This window comes from Castor canadensis, chromosome 1 (assembly GCF_047511655.1).
Source record: "Castor canadensis chromosome 1, mCasCan1.hap1v2, whole genome shotgun sequence".
NCBI lineage: Eukaryota > Metazoa > Chordata > Mammalia > Rodentia > Castoridae > Castor > Castor canadensis.
The window spans coordinates 78,586,045-78,599,073 of NC_133386.1; positions in this window are offsets into that span (position 1 = coordinate 78,586,045).

A 13,029-nucleotide genomic window follows, 5' to 3' on the forward strand; every position below is an offset into this window, starting at 1 on the left:
CAGGGAAGTTTCTTATAACAACAACCAACAACTGACATTTATTTAGTACCATATAGTTTGCAGAGTATTTCCACAGTCTCAAGTAATTTTCCCCTTCATCATTTAATATACTTCAAAAAAGTGATGGCTAACACTCGTGAAGTCTTATTTTATGTGGGGTAGTTACAGTTAACCCATTCAACGCATTCTTTTCTTTTTTTTTATTGTTTTATTATTCATATGTGCATACAAGGCTTGGGTCATTTCTCCCCCCTGCCCCCACCCCCTCCCTTACCACCCACTCCGCCCCCTTCCTCTCCCCCCCATCCCCTCAATACCCAGCAGAAACTATTTTGCCCTTATCTCTAATTTTGTTGAAGAGAGAGTATAAGCAATAATAGGAAGGAACAAGTGTTCCTGGTTGAGATAAGGATAGCTATACAGGGAGTTGACTCACATTAATTTCCTGTACGTGTGTTTTGCCTTCTAGGTTAATTCTTTTTGATCTACCCTTTTGTCTAGTTCCTGGTCCCCTTTTCCTATTGGTCTCAGTTGCTTTTAAGGTATTTGCTTTAGTTTCTCTGCGTTGAGGGCAACAAATGCTAGCTAATGTTTTAGGTGTCTTACCTATCCTCACCCCTCCCTTGTGTGCTAAAGCTTTTATCATGTGCTCAAAGTCTAATCCCCTTGCTGTGTTTGCCCTTGATCTAATGTCCACATATGAGAGAGAACATACGATTTTTGGTCTTTTGGGCCAGGCTAACCTCACAGAATGATGTTCTCCAATTCCATCCATTTACCAGTGAATGATAACATTTCATTCTTCTTCATGGCTGCATAAAATTCCATTGTGTATAGATACCACATTTTCTTAATCCATTCGTCAGTGGTGGGGCATCTTGGCTGTTTCCATAACTTGGCTATTGTGAATAGTGCCGCAATAAACATGGGTGTGCAGGTGCCTCTGGAGTAACCTGTGTCACAGTCTTTTGGGTATATCCCCAAGAGTGGTATTGCTGGATCAAATGGTAGGTCAATGTTTAGCTTTTTAAGTAGCCTCCAAATTTTTTTCCAGAGTGGTTGTACTAGTTTACATTCCCACCAACAGTGTAAGAGGGTTCCTTTTTCCCCCACATCCTCACCAACACCTGTTGTTCATGGTGATGCTAATGATGGCTATTCTAACAGGGGTGAGGTGGAATCTTAGTGTGGTTTTAATTTGCATTTCCTTTATAACACATTATTTTCTTAATCCCCAAGACAAATTTATGCTTCTTTCATGTCACAGATGAGGACACTGAGGGCCAAAGGGGGTCAAATGCCGTGTGCAATTAATCATTAGTATGTAGCAGCCTCTCTATTTGCCTGCAATTGGATCTACTGGAATTTTTGCCTGAGAAGCTAATCCATGCCTTGACATTTGGATTCTCTTGGAGAAGTAAGGGTTAGGTTCTGTCCCTAGCCTGTGTCACAAGATTCTGTGCATTATCAATTCTGCAGATTGCTTATGTGTTCTATGGAGAAAAAGAATGTGGGGGTCAAGTGAGTTTTGAATGGCTGAGTTACACAAAACTAAGTTTTTTTTTTTTTTTTAAAGTTGTGCTGGGCACCCGTTGCTCATGCCTATAATCCTATTTACTCAGGAGGCAGAGATCAGGAGTATCACATTTCAAAGCCAGTTCAGGCAAATAGTTTGCAAGACCCTATCTCGAAATAACCATCATAAAATAGGGCTGGTGGAGTGGCTCAAGGCGTAGGCCCTGAGTTCAAACCCCAGTGCTGCAAAAAAAAAAAAAAAAAGTTGTGTCTCAGGAGACATACGTAGCCCCAGATGTACATTAGGGGATGTGTGCCTGAGTTATTCCCCCCCAAAAGAAAAATGATCTAATGACAGAGCCAGAAGGTGGGGCACTTTGGCCTCCTGAGGTCTGGTAATCCTTTTCCTGTTCTGGAAAATTGTTGGGAAACACTGAAGTGAAAATGATTTACTTAGAAATAGGTATGAAAAAAGCAAACAAACATAGCCAGTGGGAGCTATAACTGCATCTGTTCTTTCCCAGCTTAAGAAGACGAGTGGCTTGGCAGACAGACAATTTTGGGTCCAATTGCATCCCTACTGCGCTCCATCAGTGTGGCCCTGGATAAGTTATTTACTCTTTGTCCTTCTTTTTCAATGTCTACAAAATGGGAATGGTAAAACCTGCATTGGTGGGGTGATTGTGAGGATTATATTCTATAATAAAGCAGTCAGTATGAAGACTGGCATTGAGCAGGTGATCAATAATGCTAGCTCTTCCTTCAGTAGGGCCCTCACATAAAGCTGGTCTTTCCTATGGCCTTGGCTCTGGCATATAAGAGGGGTTTAAAAACTATTTGCTTTTCTGGCTCTCAGCAGTATTCTATATTAGCCATAATCTCCATGTTGTCCATCTATCAAAAAGTTAAAAATCATATTTACATTTCTCACACACAGCATCAGAATTGTAGTGGGCAGTCCTTATGGCAATCCCTTTGTTGTCCTTAGCACAATATGTGATTCTAGGTAGACTCAAGAGGAATGTAAAATTGAGCAACAATCCTTCATTCCACAGCATGTCACCATTTATAAGCATTCTCTCCTGTTTAAGTTTATTTTTAAGTATTTTATTTTATTTTATTATTTTATGAGAGGGTCTTGTTACATAGCCCAGGCTGACTTCGAACTTGTGATCCTCTTGCCTCTACCGCCTCTTAAACAGAGCCATCACACCCAGCTGTATGTAAGCTTTTATCCTTTATAAAGACCTGACATCTACTGAGCAACCCTGAGAGGACACAAAAGGGCACTTGGCTCAACTAGGATAATAGAACTTCGTTTGTGCAGTACAGGTGAGGAGTGGCATTTCAAGACAGCACCAAACCTTGCAGTCCCTTTTCCTGAGGAGAAACCTCATTTTTCATGGTGTAGTCCTGCCATTGGCAACTGTAGAAGACACTGACCTCTCTTCCCCAGGCAGGCAGGCACTAAGCTCTTCCTACAACTTTCTCTCTATTTGTAAACCAGGAGAACTAGGGAAAGGCACTGTTACAATACACTCCCTCCTGACAATTCTACCTCGAATACTCGTATCTTCCATGTGCTTTCCCATAGAGTAGGAATTTTTCAAACACAAAAAAATTCTTGACTCTTTTCAATCCCTGTGACTGGCAGAATGAAAACAAATTCCTCAGCAAGGTCTTCATCTTCTGGTCATAACCTATCATTTAGGTTGCTCTCTTTGACCATCTCTGCCTCTTCCTTTAGCTCTTACCTGACCCTACCATGGTAGACTCACTGCCCCTGAAAAATATAGTGCACATATTTTTCAATGGCCTGTAACCTTTTATATGTTGATGTCTTATTTATGTTAATTTCTTTGATAAGAATACTTGATTCCCTTTCTCTTCCAGGCATACTTCTATTCATTTTTAATGGTTGGCTTAAATCTCACATTCTCCAGCTACTCTGGGCAGCTGTTTACTTCTTGCTATACTACGATAGCATGAGTGACCACATCACTACAGGTATAGGGCTTATAGCACTCTAATACAGTATTTAGTTTATTATTGGTTTGTCCTACTAGACTATGAGCATGTGGAGGGTATGAGCAGTAACTTATTTCATCTTTGTGTCCCCAACCTCTTAGTGCAGTACCCAGAGCAACTTGGTAGATGCTTGTGTGTTTGTTGAACCAATGAATGAAGGCATATGAAGTGAGAACATTTTTCTAATAAAACGTAGTTTTAGACCCCACCCCCAAACTCCTGGGCTTTCACATGTCAGCTCCAGCCATTTACCCTTATATGCTAACTAGAGATGGCAATTGTAGAGAGCAGAGAAAGGAGGTTTATTACAGGGTCTAGGACACACTGTGGGAAGAGGCAAAGCAAGCACTTCAGCCCATGACCTGTCATCTTCAGACTATAGACATGAACTTTACCTTTCAATAGATGAAGAATTAGGGTAGGAACAAAAATTTGCATAAACAGTTCCAGTCACAGGTGTGTTTCAGTGGTCAAATTGGTCAGGTGGGGCCTTTGTTTAGTCCTTGTTCTCAGAGGGTTCCAGAGAATCTGTTATCACTGACTAATCACTTTAGGGGAGGAATCAGATTTCTGAGTGATGATTACTCCTGTTCGAGAGTGCGGCCTCATCATTATAGGTGATTGTCCTCATTTGGAGATTAGGGGGTGGGGTGGGTAGTCTGTCCTGCAAGGCACTGCTGTTCCTTAGGAGTGCATTTGTCCCCTTGTCATAAAGATGTTATCAGTCATTCCTGTCCTTCCTTGATTCCAAGGAATCAAGGCTGCAGGAAAGAATGGCTCAGAGCAAAGGATACAGATACAAAATGGAGACAGAGATGCCAAGCTTTTTCCTGTTTTTAGTTAATTTGTGGCCCCAAATAAGAAGTCAGGGCTGTACTACCTCAAGAATTAATAAACAGCTAGAGCTAGTTGGAGTTGGGAGAGTCTGGTGGTTTGTTTGGAGTGGAGTCATTCATTTTGGGATACTTACCTTACAGTCCTAGCAATACCAGAAGAATTTGTGGCCAAAATAGAAAGGAAGGAAGTGCTAGTTCTGTCCCCTCCTCCTGTCAAAGCTGACTGGGGGGTTTCAGCGGTTCTAGCTGCTGCCTGGAGCATCTGGTGGAGTGGTCACTGCCAGGGTATTGAATTTTCTTGGTAATTCAGATTTGGGGGCTCTTACTCAGGGTAGCCCACAGCACAGCCTTTCAAGTTTCTGGGGACTTGAGAAGTATGTAAACCCCCTCAGCTGCTGTGGAGAAGAAGGCATAGGATGTACCAAGAGAGGTCAAGGTTTCTGGGTTCAGGCATCTTGAAATTGCCTGGCTGTCCAGCAACTCTGTCAATGGTAAGAATAGCGCCCTCTTGAGGAATGGGTCTCCCTTGAGCCTCCGCTTTTGCATCTGTTAAAATCTGCTAAGCTTCCCTGGTGGCAGAGGAATCCAAAGCAGAAAACAAGTCATGACCCAATTAAGTGATCCTAGGATCTGAGACAGCGCCAGCTGCCACAGAACAAAGCAGGTTTTCAGGGACCAGAGGGCCCCTAAGGAAACGAGGACAAAGCAGTTTCATTGGAAGTATGTAAATAAACTTTCTGACTTGATGAATAGGCCTCTCTCTGAGTGGTCAGCCAGGGGATTTGTTACCTTGGGGGTGGCTGTGGAATTTTCTTTCCTGGGGATTTTAACAGCAGGTTACATTTTGATCTGTCTAGAGTGGTGCAGCTGTGAGCCATCCTGGAAGCACAGAGGGGGTGGCAGCAAGATTAGTCTGCCCTTAATTATGGAAACTGCTCTAGAGGAGGTATGAGGGAAATTGTGTGTGATCCACCGGTATATTTTTTACCACAGGCAAGTTTTCCTTTGGTTAGCCATAGAAGTATGACTTGTTTTCTACGATGATTCAGAGTTCTTGGGATTCAACATACTAAATGAGTCCCTTAATAAGTATCCAGAATAGGGTAAGAGTTCCGGAGGATGAACAGACAGATACAAACCCAAAACTGTTGCTTTAGCTCATCCTGTTGGCTAAAAACAACTTTAAAAATGCCTGAGTTAGTAAGGTCATGAACAGGTTGTTAAAATAAGGAGACACAAACTTAATGTGGAGAGGCAGTATGGTTTACAAACTAACTCTAGGCAGACTAACCAGTTTCAAATCTTAACTCTATCACGTAATAGTTCTCTGACATTGGACACTGTAAGCACTCTGTGCCTCAGTTCCTTCTTCTGTAGGAAAATAATTGTAAGTATTGGATTAGCTTATTCATGTGAAATACTTAGTACAGTGTCTGGTGTGTGAATAGTACTGAAGAAAATATTTCAGCTGTTATGTTTACCAAAATATCCATATATAAGATGCCTCCAATTTTTGCATGGCCAAATTCCATTTCAATGTATTGAGAGTATGGAAACAAATTTCTTAGAGATCCCCATGCTGAATAATAAAGTCATTAGCCATGACCAGGTGGTTTAGCAAGTTTATGTAATTAGAATAATTGGTAAGCACTGTGTTAAAAAAAAATATATACCCAACTCCTTCAAATGAACTTGGGGTCTCTATTCCTTCCCTTCTTGCCTTATGCATTTCAGTCTGACCAAGGGATCATGCCCTTCTTTCCTTTAGTCTCAGTTGTCTGTTCTATTTTGGAATTTCTCCCTCCCTCTATGGGATTTTCTGCTTATTCTAGTCCCGGCACCCTTCAAGATTCCCTCAATTCCCACCTTTTCTCTTACCTTCCATGCAGCTTCTTCACAGAGCATTCTCAAAGTGATCTCTTCTTCCTCCTTATCGAGTCATCTTTGATAGCTTATTTTTTCTATATTGTTTTTTAGTTTATTTGTGCATTTGCTTAATTTTTTCTGCTAGAGATAAATATCTTTATCCCCTCGCATAAAGCCTTCTCTATCATGGGTCCTTGAAACCGTTTATCGAGACTGAAGTCAATCTTACAATCTAATGTTTACTTTGAAAACTTCCATTCAGGATGCCAGGGTTGAGGCCAATCACCTGTGCTTCAGGTAACAGGCAGAAATTCAATGGGAGACTGAATAACATTTTTGTTCTCAGGTAGAAAAATCTGTGTTTCCCCACAAAGGGCAGAAGTCTCAGCTCCAGCCCTTACATGTAATACTGTCTCATATTCTGACAAGTATAATTTAGCATTGACATTGACCAAGTAGAATATAGTTAAAGGACAGTGTCCTGTGGGAGTGATGGATCTGCTCTAAATGAAGAGGTGTGGAACTTGAGAATGCACAGCCTGGGTGAAGAAGGTTTTCAATGCCTTCAAATATGTTGAGGAGTTGTCATGGTGATGATGAGGGGTTAGACTCTGAAATACTTCAGAAGACAAAACTAGGACCAGTAGGTGGAAATTACCAGGGGGCAGGTTTCAGCCCAATATTAGAACATGCTAATAACTGTCGCTATTCATCAGTGGAAGGAGCTGCCTTCAATAGTGGTAAACTCCCCAAATGGGGACACAGGCTGCATAATCTCCTGGCTGTGGGAGTATTGCGTGGGAGGTTGGGCTTCATGACCTCCAAGGACCCTTCCACCCCAAAGATTAATTGATTTTATGGAAATCTGTATTTGGGCAAAGGATAGTAGGATAAATATCCTGCTGTGTACTGCATTTTGAATGCTGGCTGAGTTAGGGATAAAAAAAAAAAGTCAATAGCTTATTCGTTGCCTTTGCCAAAGAAAGGGATATAAGCTTTCATTTAGGGGTTTTATAAAATCCATTGTGTTTGATTTTTTGTCTCATGGCTTAAGTACAAGAAGGTACTAGCTGAGTTTTTACTTGGGGACAGACTAAACTGTTAGCTCACATTGTCTCCTGTGAATCTTGTTTTTGAGTCTGTATTTATAGGTTGCACTTGATGCCAGGGCTGTATTTCTATGCCTTGATAATTAGTGCAAAGATGCTCATGCTCTGCATGGTGGGGGAAGGAAGAGCTATTTGTAATCTTGTACTAACCTGAATTTCCTGAATGACTTCAACAGTTTTCACACACTTTCTACACTCCTTTGGGTACTGACATTGCTAGCTTGCTCCCATGCTGTTAATGTATTCATGTGTATTCATCAGACAAAAAAAGTACACAGTATGTTGGCTGAATGAGTCCCTTCATTCCTCCACCTTTGTCTTTCCAAAACAGAATGAAGTCTTTTTTGTTGTTTATAAACACCATGTTTGCATTTTCAAAGTAATTAGCAAGAGATTGTTTTCCATTTCTGATGTGTACTGCTTGCTGCTTACGGTTACATCATCAAATGCATAGCTTGCCTTTTTACCTAGTATTGACTAAACCTTTTCAGAGACTCAAAGTTCCCTGTTTTAACTTTACCATGAGACAATCTGTGCTAGACATCATTTAACTCACCAGATTGTTGTCGGACAATCAGAAAGCATTTCCCAGTTCTGAAGGAGAACCATGTCTTCTCTCTATCCCCAACTCTTCATTCTCTCCAGGCTCCCTCTTGAGTTGTGTTCAAAACAGTAAGACTATTTGGGAAATACTGTGTGTCTCTGGGCAGTTGGAAACAGGATTTGGCTTTAATTGAGTTTAAGCACAAAATCAACAGTCATTTGGTAGAGTGGCATTTGCTTTTTACCTGCAACAACTACAACAGAACAGAGTAATTGTTCTCACTTTTTTTTGAGGAAAGACTTTTTTTTTTTGCTGGCAGTGTTCTGATATAGTTAAACTGAAGGACCCAAAATGAAATTCCCTTTATTTAAGCCACAATGGAGAGATAAATATATGTAATTATATATGTATATATGTAGTATATGTAATTCATATATGTGAATGATGTTTGTATTAATTTATAATAGACTTAGAAGCTATTGCCTTACAACAATTATTGAATTTTATAAAAAGAGCTTCTGAACAAAGGAAAACATCTCAAGCTCTAGCCCAGAAGGGAAGTTGTCGTGCAGAAAGCATTTGTTTGTAATCACTCACTTATTATAACTCTCCATTCCCAGCTCTACTTTGAGTGTTTGTTCTTTTTTCAGTTTCACTAATGATAGACAAAGGAAGAACAGAGGTTTTTTGGGTTTTTTTTCAGCTGTTTTTGTTTTTCCCATGTTTGGCTCAAATCAATGGACAAAAGTTCCTGCAAAAAACAAAACAAACCAAAAAAACAGGCTCTGCTTCTAGTTCCTTCTTTGGGGTAGAGGTAGCCAGATAACACATCTCTCTGTGCTAATGTTTTTTGCCATTCTCAGTGTTTTATTTTGGACGTGACTGGTTTTATACACCACTAGATAGGGTAGAGAGAGAAATAATTTCTCTAGGAAGTCTCCAAGCTATTAGGATATTACTATAGAAACAGTCTGTCAGCTCTGACAGTCTCACCCACCCAGATTTGTTTATGTAGGAAATGAACTATATAAAATCATCCTGATTGCATTTCCTGCTTCTCCCACTCCAGTTAACTGAGACATTGTCTGGTTGGAATTTTGATGCCATTCTCACACTTAAATAAATAAAATTTGTTAGTTTTTTAAAAATTGACATTGGCAGTATGTTTTATTGCATAGTACCTTGCACATACTGCTCATTTCTGCAGTGTTATCAGAAGTGCCATCTTATTTTATCAGAGTTGGATTGTATTGTCTGAACTTTATTTAGATTTTCAGGAGCAAAATGGAATCTTTTCACCACCAGCTTTGATCCTTATAGGACAGGCTTTCTTCTACATGGTGATGAGGAAATGTTTGGGAGGACACAGTGTCATCTTAAGAATAAAATCCTTCATAAAAACTCTTGGTTTAGATTTTAAGCTCAGGTTTATGGACTTGATAAATCACCCTCATTTTCCAAGTGGCAAGGTGGTTTTTATAACCCTAAAAGAAGAATTGAGAATGAAACTGTAAGACTTAAAGACAGAACAGAAATAGGAATTGAGATTTCTACAGTCTGATTTACAAAATCAAAAGTGTTTCTTAGTTAAAATGCACCATTCCTTATTTACTTTTTCCTTTTGGAGTGACTTCTTAGTGACTTTAGTTCACAGCATTTTTGACAATGAACTATTTTGTTGATCTCAGGGAAAGAGTCCTTCCCTCTGGAGTTATAGGAGTGCTTGGAACTTCATAATGCTACCACTTTCTCTCATTGTCATTGACAGAACAGCACAAATAGCTAATATGTACCTAGACATCAATTGTTCCATTTGTTGTTTATTTGTGGTCAATTTAACATTCCTGAAATGTTTTTTCCTAGGCCTCCTTCCCCATTTTTAAAGTCCCATCATGTGCTAGGAAGTTGACATATCCAGATCTCATTTATTCCACTTAGCCTATGATTGTTTACTGTGACAAACTTATCAATTGCCATGTGTCATTTGTGTAGACAAAATCTGAATTACTTATTACTTGGTGTGGGGAAGAGGATGTCTCGTGAAACAACAAGGACACCAAGGTTAAGACTTTTCATTCTTTATGAACAGTGTGGCCAGCACAGGTTCGTTAGGTGAAAGTAACTGTACTAGACACATGCATGGAGAACAGCTAGAGGGTCAGGGACAGTATTCAAGATTAAGAAGGAAATCCCAGGGGATGCAGAAGAGGATGCAGAGTGCTAGAGGTAGAAACAAGCAAAAGTAGGAAGGGACAAACCCAAGGTTCACAGCAGTTGAATTAGCTAGAGACTTTAACTCTTATGTGTTCTGTAGGTGAGAACCAGGTTGTAAATAGAATGATATTGAGACATTTGTCTCTAGTGTCTCTACCTGCAATTTCCATGTCCTTTCTCATCTGTTTGGTAGCTATGAGTGCTGTCAGCTCTGTTTTCTTGTCTCTGATTCTAGTCGTACCATTCACTGATGTTCTTTTTAATTGTTTTTACATTTATTCATATGTGTATACATTGTTTGGACCACCTCCACCCCGCCCCCACCCCCCTCACTCTCACCCCTCTATTCCACCTTGCTTCCAGGCAGAACCCGTTCTGCCCTCTTGTTCTCCAATTTTGTTGAAGAGAAAGCATAACAGACAATAAGAAAGACATATTGTACTGAGGAAGTCTTGCCTATACCTATTACTTCCAGAGTATTCCCTACTCTTTCCTATACTAACTTTAAGGTTTCGGGTCTGATATTAAGGTCCTTAATCCACTTTAAGTTGAAACTAGTAGAGGGTGATAGGCATGGATCTAGTTTCAGTTTTCTGCAGGCAGATAACAACTTTTCCCAGTTTTTGGGTGGAGTTTTTTGGATCTTTGAGGTATAGGATCAAATCATCTGCAAAATAGGGATACTTCAATTATTTCTTTACCTATTTGTATGCCTTTTATTTCTTCTTGCCTTATTGCTATGGCTAGGGATTCAGTTTGCCATTATTTTATTGAGGATTTTTACATCAATATTCATTAAGGAAATTGGCCTATAGTTCTCCTTTTTGGAGGTGTCTTTGTCTGGTTTTGGGATGAAAGTTATATTGGCTTCATAAAATGAGTTAGGCAGTGTTCCTTCCCTTTCTATTTCATGGAACAGTTTAAGGAGGGTTGGTATTAGTTCTTCTTTAAAAGTCTGGTAGAATTCAGCAGGTCCTGGACTTTTCTTTTTTGGGAGGCTCTTTATTGCTACTTCAATTTCATTTTGTGTTATAGATCTGTTTATGTGGTTAATATCTTGGTTCAGTTTTGGATAGTCTTAAGTATCTAGAAATTTGTCTATTTCTTCAAGATTTCCTAAGTTATTGGGATATAGGTTCTCAAAGTAGTCTCTGATGATTCCCTGTATTTCCTTGGTGTTTGTTGTTATCTCCCCTTTTTCATTTCTGATTTTATTGATTTGTGTGTTTTCTCTCATGTTAGTCAGATTTCCCAGGGGCTTGTCAATCTTGTTTATTTTTTTCAAAGAACCAGCTTTCTGTTTTGTTGATTCTTTCTATTTTTTTTTTTTCTTTTGGCCTCTATTTCATTAATTTTGGCCCTTGATTTTATTATTTCTGTCCTTCTGCTTGTTTTGGGCTTTTCTTGTTCTTGTTTTTCTAGGAGTTTGAGACGTAGCATTAGGTCATTGACTTATCTTTCTATCTTTTTAATATATGCACTCATGGCTCTAAACTTTCCTCTTAGGACTGCCTTAGCTGTGTCCCATAGGTTCTGGTAGGTGGTGTTTTCATTTTCATTAACTTCCAGGAACCTTTTAATTTCCTCTCTTATTTCTTCTTGATCCACTGATCATTGAGCAATGTGTTATTCAGCTTCCAATTATTTGTGTATTTTTTGCTGTTGTTTTTTTTTTATTGTTGTTGAGTCCTAGTTTTAATGCATTGTGATCAGATAGGATGCAGGGGGTTGTTTCTATTTTCTTATATTTGCTGAGGCTTGCTTTGTGCCTTAAGATATGGTCTATCTTGGAGAAAGTTCCAAGAGTTGCTGAGAAGAATGTATATTGTGCCTTTGTTAGATAAAATATCCTGTAGACATTGGTTAGGTCCATTTGGTTTATAGGATTTCTTTTTTGATTTTTTGCTTGGATGACCTATCTATTGGTGATACAAGGGCATTAAAGTCTCCCACTACCACTGTGTTGGAGTCTATATGTCCTTTAGCGTATGTTTGATGAAATTGGATGTTAACATTGGGTGCATATAAGTTGATAATTATTGTTTCCTTTTGGTGTATTTCCTCTTTTATTAGTATGAAGTGTCCTTCTTTATCTCATTTGATCAATGTAAGTTTGAAGGCTACTTTGTCTGATATAAGTATTGCTATTTCTGCCTGTTTTCAGGGGCCATTAGCTTGCTAAATTTTCTTCCAGCCTTTAACCCTAAGCCAGTGTTTATTTTTGTCAATGAGATGGGTCTCTTGTAAACAAGAGACATTTGGATCTTCCTTTTTAATCCAGTTTGCCAAGCAGTGTCTTTTGATGGGGGAGTTGAGTCCCTTGACATTCAGTGTTGATATTGATAGGTGTGTGGTGATTCCTGACATTTAGTTATTTTTGTAAAGGATTTCATTGTGTGCAGTCAAATCAATGCTACTCTCTGGCTTCTTGTCTTTTCTTCTCCTGTGGTTTGATACTGTCTGTCCTTTCATGGTTTTGTTTGCTTTCATCTTCTATGTGCACAATTCCTTGGAGAATCTTCTGTAGTGGTGGCTTGGTGGTCATATATTGTTTTAGCGTCTGTTTATTGTGGAAGATTTTTATTGCTCCATCTATTTTGAATGATAATTTTGCTGGGTAGAGTATCTTAGGGCTGAAATTAATTTCATTCAGTGCCTGAAATACCTCACTCCACGCCCTTCTTGCTTTTAAGCTTTCCATTAAGAAATCTGCTATGATTTTGATGGGTTTACCTTTATAGGTTATTTTTTTTTTCTCTCTTATAGCCTTCAATATTCTTTCTTTGTTCTCTGTGCTAGTTGTTTTAATAATAATATGCTGTGGGGAGGTTCTTTTTTGGTAAAGTACGTTTGGTGTCCTGGAGGCTTCCTGTACCTGAATGGACAAAACTTTCCTCAGATTGGGGAAATTTTCTGT